The sequence below is a fragment of the Aotus nancymaae genome, unplaced genomic scaffold (genome assembly GCF_030222135.1).
Source record: "Aotus nancymaae isolate 86718 unplaced genomic scaffold, 86718_ANA_hifiasm-v0.15.2.pri h1tg000040l, whole genome shotgun sequence".
In the NCBI taxonomy this organism is placed as follows: domain Eukaryota; kingdom Metazoa; phylum Chordata; class Mammalia; order Primates; family Aotidae; genus Aotus; species Aotus nancymaae.
In genome coordinates, this window is record NW_026988454.1 from 76,586,991 (window position 1) to 76,600,311 (window position 13,321).

General features: G+C 42.1%; 1 protein-coding gene across 7 annotated transcripts in view; it reads left to right on the forward strand.

Annotated features, from left to right (window-relative positions):
- Positions 1–13,321, forward strand: part of BACH2 (BTB domain and CNC homolog 2) — a 355,000-nt gene that overhangs the window by 214,833 nt on the left and 126,846 nt on the right. Inside the window, exon 1 of one of the 7 annotated variants that reach the window (XM_012444202.3) lies at positions 11,071–11,267. The exons of 5 other annotated variants lie outside the window; for them this stretch is intronic. The gene's annotated coding sequence lies outside the window, so the exon portion shown is untranslated. Of the gene's footprint in view, positions 1–11,070; positions 11,268–13,321 lie in introns of those variants that run through there. One more of the 7 variants, XM_012444200.3, reaches the window with a different exon arrangement.

Sequence of the window (13,321 nt, forward strand, 5' to 3'; positions counted from 1 at the left end):
TCTGCCACCCCTGAGACAGCAAGACCAACCCTCTTCCTCCTCCTCCTCAGTCTACTCAAAGCAAATACAATGAGGATGAAGCCCTTTGTGATGAGCCATTTTCACTTAGTAAATGTGTTTTCTCTTTCTTATTATTTTCTTAATAACATTTGTTTCTCCAGCTTTATTGTAGGTATATAATATAACACACAAAATATGTGTTAATGGACTGTTTATGTTATCGGTGAGGCTTCTAGTCAACAGCTGGCTATTAGTTAAGTTTTGGAAGAGTCAAAAGTGATACATAGATTTTCAACTGCATGGGGGATTGGTGCCCCAACCCCCTGTGTCATTCAAGGGTTTTCCCAAGGCTTAAGTGAAAAGAACATCCGAAAGTGAAGCTGAGTCAGAGAAAGCTAAAGAAAGGAATGGAAGAAAAGGCCATACTGCCATGTTCTCTCTCACCAGCTCATCTTTGCAAAATCTTTTCCATCAGCCTGGAAAGACCTTCCACTCTCCACCTGATTTGCTCTCACTTTGAGTTGTTCTTCAAGTGTCATCTCCTCCAAGAAGGCTTCTTTGCTCCTTTCTAGCAAAATTTGCTTTCCCTCCTCTTTGACACCATAGCCCACTGGCCACCTCCTTCATAGAATTTATCATGCTGTCCTGAAAGAGCTTGGTGACTTAGCTTTCTTCTCCACAAAGTGGCCGCTGAAAAAGGTAACATTATCCTAACTGTGACAAAAGAGGTCTCATGCCCACAGAAGGAAGAGTCATGATTTTGTTGGACTCTGCATTACTTAGCCCACATTAGGAGTATTATACCAGTGCATTTGAAAAGGAACATAAACTGGGCATGGTGGCTCATGCCTGTAATTCCAAAGTTTTGGGAGGCCAAGGCGTCAGGATTACTTGAGACCAGGAGTTGGAGGCTGCAGTGAGCTATGATCACGCCATTGCACTCCAGCATGGGCAACAGAGCAAGACTCTGACTCCCCCAAAACACAAAGGAAAGAAAAGGCAAATAAACAAACTGAGTGCTTTATGAACAGAACATCAGGAATTAAGAGGGTGTCAGAGACTGTCTTAAAATCAGTGGTTGAAGGAACAGAGAAAGGTTAGCCTAGAGAAGAGAAAAACAAGGAGAGACAAAAAAGCTGCATTTAGATATATGAAAGACATTTGTTATTCTAGAAAAAGCAGAACTAACAGAAATTATAGGAAAGAGATTTGGGCTCAGAACAAGAATTTTCTTCCAGGTACAGCTAGCCCACAGTGGAACCTGTGGCTTTGTTTATTCACAGTGAATCCCCTGTTACTAGAAGTAGAGTCATTGTCTTTTAGGGCCATGTTTGGGGGCTGCTGTAGACAAGACTGCTGCGCTGTGCAGGATCACAAACCAGATAACTCTAAGATTTTAAAGAATCAGAGTCCCCACTCCATGCAGAATCACAGTCAGGATGACCGTGGAACATACCCCCAACCGCCATGCGGTGTCTGCTTGGCCTGGTATGCAGCACTCATCTGGCCACAGGCTACAGGATAAAGCTGAGGATGGGGTGGAAAGAAGGGAGCCAGCTACTTCCTCGAGGAGGCTGTTCAGTGAAACAGAAGGAGTATTGGATCGAGTCCCAGTCCATGTGCTTCTTGGTCTCTTGCTAGCGATGTGAGTGGCTCCCTCAAAGCCTGCATTTCTTGCCATGCAAAATGGAAATGATATTGTTCACTTCACAGAATTGCGTGAGGTTTAAGGAAGATGAAGGAGTCCTTTGTGGAGGCAATATGCTGTCCGTAGGTGGGTGCTTGTCCAGAGCCCCTGCTCCATGACCGACAACCTCTAAACTCAGTTTTGTCACCAGTACCATGGACATAATTTCTTTCCTTACTGGTGTCTGTGAACTGGATGATTAAATAAAATGTTACATATAAAAGCCTCCAGCACTGTACCTGCCACAGAGTAGATGATAATGTTGTCAGCCTCATTCCACCCTCTGGAGCTGAGGAAGACAGTAGAGGAGTGTCCTTTCTCACCCACCTCTGCCAGTCAGGCTCTCAGAAGGTTCTCTTTTACCTGCCCCCAGACCTGACCTCATGCTCCTGTTACTCTCCTGCTTCCCTGTCACCTCAGCATGGAGCCTTCTTCTCTACTTGTTCTTCTTCCTTCCTCCTCTCTTCCTTCCATCTCTTCCTAATACTCTTCTTTATCTCCCGCTAATTTCCCTAACTGCCTTCTTGTCTGAATTCTATAAAGGATTGTTCTAATGAGCACAAAGTTTAAAATAATATTCTCAGTAACTTCTTTGTTCAAAACAAGATGTTATATGTAGCATTTTGGGGAGGGAGTGGTGAATCCTTTTCCATTTTCCCCTGAATTTGCTTAAAGTCTTTTTTTCTATGTTAACATTTTCTCATTCTCACATCCCTTGGGCTTGTAGTCATTAACTTGCCAGACACACAGCAACTGATTGTCTTTATGACGTTGCTAAAGTTAGGAGGGTGTCATTCACAGGGAACTTAACCCATATATTAACTCAGACATAGCAAATTGCTAAATATGTGCCTTTAAATAAAGAGCTTCGGAATGCCAATTTGATTCCCTTGTTCACATCCTCTCTCATTGAAAGAGGGTTGCTGAAACAGAAAAAGGAACGGGAAGGGGAGGAGAAATTTCAGCCATTCTACTGAGTCAGAAATTGGAACACTGCCATCGGATACAGGCATCTCCTCCATCCTTCCATCCATCCACTCAGTGTTCAGGAACCAGGTCCTTGTCTCAGACCCAGCATCAAATTATAGAGCAGACACTGAAGTGAGTGATAGGATCCCACCTTCAGACTTCCTCCCATCCTAGTCTGCAACTTGAGCATCAGGAACTGTGGCTTACTCATCTATGGATTCCCAGGAATCCAGTTCAGTAAATGTAGGAGTAACAGCCAAAGCAGAAAGATAGGGAAGGAAAGGAGGAAGGAAGGAAAAATAATCAAAGGAAGAAAGGAAATTGTATTCTACTTAGTGCCGGGGTGTAAACGGGTACATGCTCTAAGTGTGTGAGTTAATGATTGCAGCACGAATCCAGGGGAGCATTGCTGCATGTGGAAATTTGAATACAGTTTACAGGAAAGTGATGCTAATTATCCTCGTCTATGTAAAAGTCAGAACAGAAGCCACACACTCTCCAGGTGCATCCCTTAGAAAATGTTGAATTTCTTCTGGTTTTTCTCCCACTGAGCTATGTTGCTTTTTGCTTAATAGAATAACTTTACTGCTCCAGTCATTTCTAATTTTTAAGTCAGAAAACTGAATTTCTTCCCTTCCAAGGAAAGAAAAAAACAAAACAATCTGTTTCTTCCCACCTTTTATGGAGCATGATGTTTCTCTGGGAGCCATTGACTACTAGAAAGAGCATGGCTCTTGACTCTTGGGTCAGCTTATGACTCACCAGCAGCCCTGGGCCTTGGAGTCTCCATGGGAGGTGCAGGAAGAGAAATGCTTGCCTTGTGTACATCCCCCGCATTGTCCTGACATTCACATGAGAAGAGACACATGCAAAAGCACTTTGAAAATCAAGGTGCTAACTATATAAGGACTTTTATTGTAAAATATAAAGACATTAGCTTTATTTTTGACAGTACATTTTTTTGTTTCTAAAATCTCACATAATGCTCGAGGTCATTTGCTATCCATGGTTTCGTCAGCTGCCAAACTCTGTTTAAAAGAAACTTGTAACATATTTTAAAAAGAAGCAGTTTTCTTCTTTTTATCAGTAAAGGATCTAGGCCTTTGTCTTGCTCTCAAGTATACATTTGCTCTTTTATCATAAACCAATGCAAAGATATGTGAGCTTTCAAATGCCATTCCTCTGGGTTTCCACAATACTTTGTTTCTATCTTTACTACCCACCACACTGCCTGTGCATGCTTGAATAAAGCCAGACCCCACCCTTAGAGTTCACCATCTTGTAGAGGACCTAAGACATCCACAAAGAACGGTGACGTAGATAGCAAGTGACAGGTGCCAATTTATTAGCTAGGTAGAGTGGGGAGTAAGGGCATACCTGGTGGAGGTTAACTAACCTTTTAAACAGGACAAGGAGAAAAGAAAAAGCAAGACATATTTGGACATCCTAGCACTGTGTTGCCATGCAATATGTGTGTATTTATTTTATCCTTATTATTATGTCATAGGATCTTTGAGGGGACTTTCTGATTCATCACTACTATATTCAGTGGTGCCTGAGATGAGCTTACAAATTAGATATTTCTAAATGGTTGCTGGTGAATATATTCTGTACCATGTCATACTTAATTTCAGTCTCAAAATTAATGCCACCATCTTTTAAAGCTCTGAACTCCGTAATGGGATTTTTTATACTTTTCAGAATATGTGTTTTTTAATTCTGGAGAAAAAATACAAAGAAATGCTACTTCACTTCTACAACATAATTGGAATAAGTACAGTGATTTTGTTTATGCTTTGAGTATAAACTGAATGCACAGAGATCTCGAGGAACCTCAGAAATATTTGTTATATTCACTGATGTATCCCTAGTGCCTGGAACTATGCCCAACATGTAGTAAGTGCTTAATAAATACTTGCTGAGTGAACGAATGAGTTCAGTAAACATGTATGGAGCATCTAGTATATGTCAAGTTCTGTGGTATACTCTGGGGACTAGCAACAGTGATGAATACAGGGTTTACCCTAGGAACTCCATAATCTAATGAGGTAGACACACAGTGAAGCTAGTAATTGTTATACAGTGCCAGAAGCAATGGTTGAGTTGTGCAGGGAGTTTATTTTCTATATTAAGTGTTGTTGTTGTTGTTGTTATCACCGTGAAACAAGAAGTATCAAAGAAGTGTTGGCTTTTGTCATTTGTCCAGTCCTTTTATTTTACTAATCCTTGTTCTAAGTTGTCAAGTTTCCTGGGTGGTAGAGGCTCATGATAAGCTGTAAGACACAATCCATGCTAAAGGTTGCAAAGAAAATAAAAGTAAACATCAGAATTCCAGGTCACAGACAGTTGCTGTGTAAAAACATATGTTGCTGGTTCAACACTGTCCTGTCTAGCATGTTTCCTAGTCCAGTTTCCTTTGTGGTTCCTTGTTCTCTTTCTTCCCTCTTAAAAGTCCGTGTTTCATAGCTGCCTGCAGAGTTTCAGCTACCACCGATATGCTGAGGACTGGACTTTGTCTTATTTCCAGACTGGACTTCTCTCCAGTACTTTATACCAAACTGCCTGCTGGACATTCCTCGAGGATTTCATATTCAACCTGTCCAGACTGGAACTTGTTACTTTATCCCTGCATTCCCCGTGTCAAGAACAATCCCTCCATAGCCACCCATCAGACCAACTCAGGAGTCCTCCTGTCCCTGCACACTCTGCATCCAAGCAGTCTCCAGGTCTGCCAGCACCACTTCAAACCACTGGGTCCACATCCCGCCTGCAGCCCACAGCACTAGTCTTCCACCAACTATGTTGTCTCCATCCCTTTTCTTCTCTAATCTGTGGTCCACAAAGAAGATAGTGTGGGCCGGGCGTGGTGGCTCACGCCTGTAATCCCAGCACTTTGGGAGGCCGAGGCAGGTGGATCACGAGGTCAAGAGATCGAGACCATCCTGGTCAACATGGTGAAACCCCATCTCTACTAAAAGTACAAAAAATTAGCTGGGCATGGTGGTGCGTGCCTGTAATCTCAGCTACTCAGGAGGCTGAGGCAGGAGAATTGCCTGAACCCAGGAGGCGGAGGTTGCGGTGAGCCGAGATCACGCCATTGCACTCCAGCCTGGGTAACAAGAGTGAAACTCCATCTCAAAAAAAAAAAAAGATGTGATCTTTCTAAAGTACAGACATGACCTGATACATTCTAAATTCCTCAACATGGCTTACCACCTCTTCCGACTTCCTCTGTGCCTGGCTCCTGGAGTTTCATCCCTGACGTACCACCTTCATTTCTCTGTTCCCAAGGCCTAGCAAATATATATTCAGTAAAATACATGTTTACTGAATGAACCAGTGAACTCAGAGGTAGAGAGGAGGAAGAGCACGCCAGGTAACCAGTGGCTCTGATAGAAGATTTGGCCTGGGGAATAGGAGATATAGCTGGGCACATATACACAAACACACATACACCCACCATATGGCCATAGTGAACTATCTGAGGTTCTCTCTGTCTCCTGTGGTTTCACAGCTTCATACCTGTGTTGCTCTCTCAGGCTTCTCTTTCCCATTCCATGTCATACACCTGGCACACCTGACAGGCTGTCTCCTCTGGGAGGCCTCCCCTAAACTCAACCTACACTGGATAGTCTTTCAGGCTTGAAAGTGCAGTGATGTAGCCACTAATCTTATGCTAGGTTTGCTAAGTCCGTGCACTCTTTACTAGAATGTATAAGCTCCATTAATATGGAAATATTTGTTGTACTCTGATGTGTCCCCTCTGTGACCACACTGCTGATAATAGACCACACAGTCTGCTATCTCCCTCCATTGAAAGAATGTGTGTGTCTGGTGACACCCCCTGGCCTGGGGAGAAGCAGTCATGTCTTGTGCACAGCAGATTACCACCATTTGGAAGTGTTGAGCACGTAACAAACAAAGCTCAATGGCAGCTTAACTGAATGAACCAATGAGTCAGCCAGTCAGTCCATGTTCTCATTTCATAGTGAACTTCTGCTCTGCCTTCTCCCTCCTGACCTTCACTGTTCCCCAGTGTGGCCAAGTTGTCCTCTGTAGCCTCTCTCACATGCCCTCCCCTGCCGTGGCTCTGGCCACTCCCTGGAAGGGGCATGCCTCACCTTGTTCCTGCCTGCCTACATGAGCATCTCCTGCCTCCACACCACTCTACCACCTGGGGTTTAATTGTGTCACTGGCCCACTCAGGATCCTGCAGCAGCACTTTACTAACATCCCAGCTCCTCTCCCTGGCATTCAAACCACTCTGCTGTCTGACCCTAACCTGCTTCCCAGCCTCACCTTCCACTTCTTAACAGCCAAACTAAATTCCACCACATTCCACAAGAGGGGCTCTGTCTTTCTTCTCTGTTCCCTTCCACAGAACATTTTCTTTTCCTGGAACGAACTTCTCCTTCCCCGACTTGTCAAAACCATCCTCATTTTTTGCTACCACACCACATGCTATTCTCACTCTCAAATCCAAAGTGACTGTCCCAGCCAAAAGTGATTTTTCTTTCTCTGCCCTATTACAACACTCAGATTATACCATTCATGTGTTCCCTATTACATGTTGCTTTTATTGTCATTGTGAATCATACGAGTGCCTGCTCTATTCAGGGCACTGTGCTTGCTATGCACATCACCCACCCTTTCTATAATTCTCAACCAGCCTGCAAGGTGAATACCATTATCAGTGGTGTTTGTGGTCTATCCAGCATCACAGCTAAGAATGGAGCCCCGCGGTAAGCCTGTGTCACTGCAGAGCCAGTGCCCTGCCCACTCCAGCAGCTGCCTCACTCAAAAGTTCCAGGTTGCCTTGTGCTTCTCCATGAGTAGAGTGGGGTCCTCAACCTTATGTGTCTTGATTCCAATTGCAACATAGATCTATTGAGTGTCCTCATGGGCTCATAGCACATGGCTTAATACCTTGTACTCAGTAAATGTGGCATGAAGGAATGCCTGAGATGTCTCTCTTTTCTTTTGTAGTTTATACTGAAGCATATGTTCAGCTCTATTTGGTGTTTATCAGGAGCTGACACCTTGATATTCCCACCATCTTCTAGGCTAGTCTGCTCTCTCATTCCTGGACTACTAAATTGTCCTCACTGTTCTCCTTGCCTAGAATCCACGCTACCCTCTACTACCAGACTAATTTTCATAAATGTCAACTTGGTCATTTTGTTCCAGTAACATATGGCTTCAACTCCCTGAAAGTCAAGGTCCTACACTTTGCCTCATCACCGCCACCCCCGTGACTCAGAATCACATGACCCACTATAGCTTCTACTTTCCCCCATCTCATTCCTCTACCTGAGCCTCCTCCTGGGTAGAGGAATGAGATGGTCTCCTCTCTTGAATGCACCACATGAAGTCCTGTTCAGTGTTCTGTAATCACGAGGTTTGGTTTTTCCACATAAATGTGCTTTCTCCTGTGGGCTTATTGGTTTCTTCAGTATGTACACATTGAGGCTGGCTGTGAACCAAGCACTGTACTGGACTGTGGGAACCTAGAAAATAGAAAATAAGACCTGCCCTCAGGGGGCTCCCAGTCTACTGGGGTACATAGACACAAAAGCAGACAGCATAAAGAAAGGCAGTGAAAAAGAAACAAGAATGTTTAGTGAACTGTCATATTCTACTCACTCTTTATGATCTGCCCAAGTTTATTTTTTGTCCAAACTAATTTTTCCCTTTTATAAATCCTTATAATTGTAATTCTTCTGCATCATGCATTTTGACATTTAGTCACATAGTACCTTCTATGGTTATTTAAATGTTTTCTACACGTCCTGCTTCCACAGGTGGATTTTAAGTGCCTTGAAACAAGGTGTGTGCCTTATGTGTTTTATACAAGCTTCATCAGTTAGCATTGGCTGTGTAACAACACTTCCAAACTTAGTGGCTTAAAACAACAAACATTTATTATTTCTCACGATTCTATGAGTTGGCTGGGCAGTTATTCTGGTTTGGACTGGCTCGACTGGGGCTGAATAATCTGGGATGGAGGTGGGCGAACCATAGTCAACAGCCCGGCCACCTGTTTTTGTAAATAGGGTTTTACTGGAACATAGCCACTCCCATCTCGTCTATGGCTGCTTTCACACTACAACAGCAGAGCTGAGTAGTTGGAATGCAGATGATCATATGTACGACAAGCCTAAAATATTTACTGCTGGTCCTTTAAGAAAAAGATTACTGTTTCCCATTCTAGGATGGTTGGTCTGGGGAGGCCTCACCTGGGATGACTCATCTCTGTTCCACATGTTCTCTCATCCTCCAAGAGGCTAGCCTGGAATTCTTTGTATGGTGACCTCAGAATTCAAAAAAAAAAAAGGCAGCAGAAGAGGAGAAGCCTCAATGTGCAGACATTTTTTTTAAGTTTCTGCTTACTTCACATTTTCTGTTATGCCTTTGATAAAAGCAAGTCGTATGGCTAAGCCCTGAGTCAGTTTTGGAAGGACTGCCCAAGACTCAGTAAGGAAGGAATTATTGCAGCCATTTGAAAAACAGCCCACCACATCAGCCCACTCTTTCCGACCCCAGTGCCCAGCATCAAGCACATAATAGGTACATGCTTGCTGAATTGAATTAAAAATATAAGTGGAATTTTTGGAGGAAGGGAGTATAATAAATAGTTATTGTATACGTACCATGTACCAGGTGCTGGGGTACAATAATGTTCAAAGCCTTCAGTTCCCATCCTCAAGGAGCACACAGCCAAACATCAGTTCATTGCATCCTTTCTGTACAGTTGTGAAATGGGCTTTCTCTCTAGGATTCTTATTAAGGACGCTTAGTGTTTAACTATGGCGCTTCCATCCATTTGTCATGTCTTTTCTACCCCCACTACACGCTCATTAGCTGGACTTTTCAAGCTTGCACAAGGCCTGCTTTAGGATGCGCCTGCTTCCAATCTTTTCTTAACCAGCCCCCTTGCACATCACCAATTAGCTGATGCACCTAATGCCCCACTTTCATCAGGCTGCTCCTTGCTCAGGAGTCTTACCCATTCACCAAATGGAGCCCAGACCTTTAATATCCTGGAGCAAGCAGCCCATCACGGTCCCCATGCTCCTTCTTCTCTGGACCATATTCCTTGGAATATTCACTTTGTATCCTATGTCCATGCCTCACTTGTCTTCTCTGCATAGAGTATCTCCCCTTCCCATATGTGCCTTTTGAGATACTACGCATCTGCCAAGGCCAGGCCAGGTGCCACCTCCTCCATGATGTTTCCCTGGTTGACCCTACTGAAAGTTATTTCCTCTTCTGCATTCACAGGGTGCCAGATTGGGAATGCTGCTCAAATGGCACATATCACATACTGTTTGGCATTTGAGTTATCCTGAGTCATCCACTTCATGCATTGCATTCTTCTTGAGATTCAAGACCCAGTCATATTCATTTTGATTTCCTTTTGAATGCCTTGCACAAAGGAGACTTTTGGTAAAACTTCATTTTATGAATAAATAACTGATATTTGCATGGCACTTTTGCCATTCCCAAACTCTTTTATTTGCCGTATTTCTGAGAGGCCATTGGTTTAAATATATTATATACCACAAAGCAAGAAAAAATATTAATTAAAATATAAGCTACCAATTATAAGATATGTCTTAATTTCTGAAATATCATTAGATTAAAAAATGAACATACTGGAATCCATGGCATACAGAATATTAAATCCAGTTCAGATATCTATCAGTATCCAATTAGATATTTATAAAACACCTAAATGTGCCAGGCATTAGAATCTCACAGCAGCCATATGAAAAAGGTAGGGTGGGTAATATTATTACCATTTTACAGAGGAAAAAATTGAAGTTCAAAAGGACTCCAATACTTGTTCAGGATGAAACAAATATAAGTAAAAGAGCCAAAGCTTATGGCATAAATCTTATGGTTAAAACAAAGCTGCCTTCTTGAAATCATCTGTGGGTATCAAAACCTGTAAGTCACCTCTAAGTCTTTTTATTAGTGTGCACCTTTTTCTTTCTTTTCATAGAACTATGTACCCAAAATTATTTGCACATCATTTGGCCTTTCAATTTGTTTTTCGCCACATTGTTTTGTCATGTTACCCCAAGAACATCCTGTTACTTGGCATAACATAATGTAATGTGATGTGTTATTTCATGCTGCTTAGGAAAAATTAGAATGATTATTGGATGCTTAGATTTTTCTTGGGTAGTAATTAGCAGGCAGAATCTCTCTCACACTCACCCATAGGAGTTTCTCAACTATCATTAACCTCAAAATAGTAGAAGGCTTTCCAAACCCAACACTTCATTTAATTAATTACCTCATCTGAATACTTGCTTTTGGATTTTAAGAAATACTCTTCTGGAATATGCAGTTGAGACATAAAACATTTTATTGGTATATTTAGATATTTGTTATATTTTAGAAGGAATTGGTATGTGTACATTTTGACTTTTTCATAAAACTCAAGCTGATTTTAAAGAACAGATACACTAAAAACCCTTTCCTGTATACATCTGGTTGTATTTTCATTGTATTCAAATTGCTAGGTAAAAGAAGAAAAACGCAAGTAGAAGAGACTTCCCAGATCAGCAGGAACTGGAATGTGTTCAAGTCTTGGCAGAGCCAGGTCAGCCTTTCCTCTGTCTAAGGGAGACGTATTGAAATACCCCCACTGTTCTCAGGATTACTCAGACTTTGAGTAGTTTGTCAATTGCTGGTCACTACACTTTGGGGAGAAAAAAAAAAAACAGTTGGAGAGAAGGGAAGAGTCAAGAAGACTACCAAATGATGTGAAGTAAGATCTGTAAAGGAAAATCAAGAGAAAGAGGTTGTTTGGCTTAGAGAAGAAAAAGTAAAGTTAATTTCTGATTTCAAATACATAAAGGTCATTTGATGACAAAAATTACAATTCAGCTGTATCCTGTGACCACTAATCACAAAACAAGAGGAAATTGGCTGCTATTTTTCTAGATACATTGCATGGTGACAGTGTTCTAGAAGTAATTCCCAAGGGATAGTAAGATGTCCATTCTAAGACTTTTCGGATTCAGTTGCCTAAAGTGGATAGGAGACCAAACTAGGAAATCTTGTAAGACCCCTTCAGCTGTATATTGAGTTAATCACCTACTATAACTACCCAAAAAACTTTTGGATCATAATTATCAGATATATTCTATAGTGTCTACCACCAGCTGCTGTGACATGGGTAAATTGGAAGCTAGGGTGGAATGGACCTCATGAGAACTTGGCTAATTAAGATTACTCAGTCCCCAAGTCCTTATGTAATATAGGTGTCTGAGCCATTCTGTCTCGTAGGTATGTGTGTGGCTCATGCCACACACATGTTCTACATCACCTCTTAAAGACTTGCAGGTGCTTAATCTTTTGAAGAATATTTTCCCGGAAAATATTCCTTCTGTCCTGCAGGATCAGTTTCTCCCTTTGCACTAAATCTTTCCCATTGGCATATAAAATATTTAATATTGCCCCAGGAAAAAACTTCCTTATGCCACATTCTCCTTTAGCTTCCACCCCCTTTATTGCTCCCTTTCACACAAAACACTTTGAACTTCTTGTCTATAGGCATTATCTAGACTCTTTCATCTCTCGTTCTCCTTGGAGAACACACTCCATTTAAGTCTCTGACACCACCGCTTCACCAGAATTCTTCAGATCAAAGCTACCAATGACCACCTTGTTGCCTCATCTTCCTCAGCTTCTCAATAGCTTCCAGCACAGCAGTCACTCCCTTCTTCCTGAAACCCACTTTTCTCTGAGCCTGCATGATAACTCCTCTCTTGGATTATTTTTCCTTCTCAATCACCACTGCTGTCTTCTCTGTTAGTTTCTAGATTGGTGTGCCCTGGGGCTCAGTCTGTCCCTATGTTTTTTCTCTATACTCTCACTTGTTATCTCCTCTGCTCCCAAACCTTTATGGCAGTAACTTTCCAATTTAGATCTTCAGCTCAGCTCAATCCCCTAAATATCAGGCTTATATACCCAATGGGGTACTTGACATGTCCACTTGGATGTCTGATAATTATTTCAAACGTAACATATCCAAAACAGAACTCTTAATTTCTACCCAGGCCCTAACCTACATATACACTGGAAACTGTCCATCTCCCAGTTATTCTTATCTCAGTAAATGACACCACCAGCCATCAGCCAGGGATCCTGTACCTCACCTTTCACATCCAGACTATCAACAAGTCCTATTGTTTTATGCCCAATCAGATATCAAGTCATTTCACCTCTATCTCCTCTGCTACCTCGCTAAGACATGTCATTTCAATTTCTCACCTGAACTACTACATTAGCCTCCTACCTGGCTATGCCTTCATTCCTGCCTCCCTGCAGCTCATTCTCTACAGAGAAGCTAGAATAAATTTTTCAAAAGCAACAATCAGGTGTCACTCTCCTACTTTCTAAAAACTTTCAAAGAGGACCTCCCCTTCAGCCAGTGTAACAGACTTTATACGCCAAGGGGTATCTCTGTTGCATTTTAGAAATCCTAGGAAATAATGAAAACCTCTGAGAAAAAAAAATACAAGTAGCTAAGTGCAGATATGTCAGCAGTAAACAAGCCAGAAAAGGCAGAATTGCCCGTCCCTTGTGTTTGTGTGTGATGTGGGGGTACAAATGGGGACTGTACTGCAACTCCCAGTTTAAGCCTAGGAT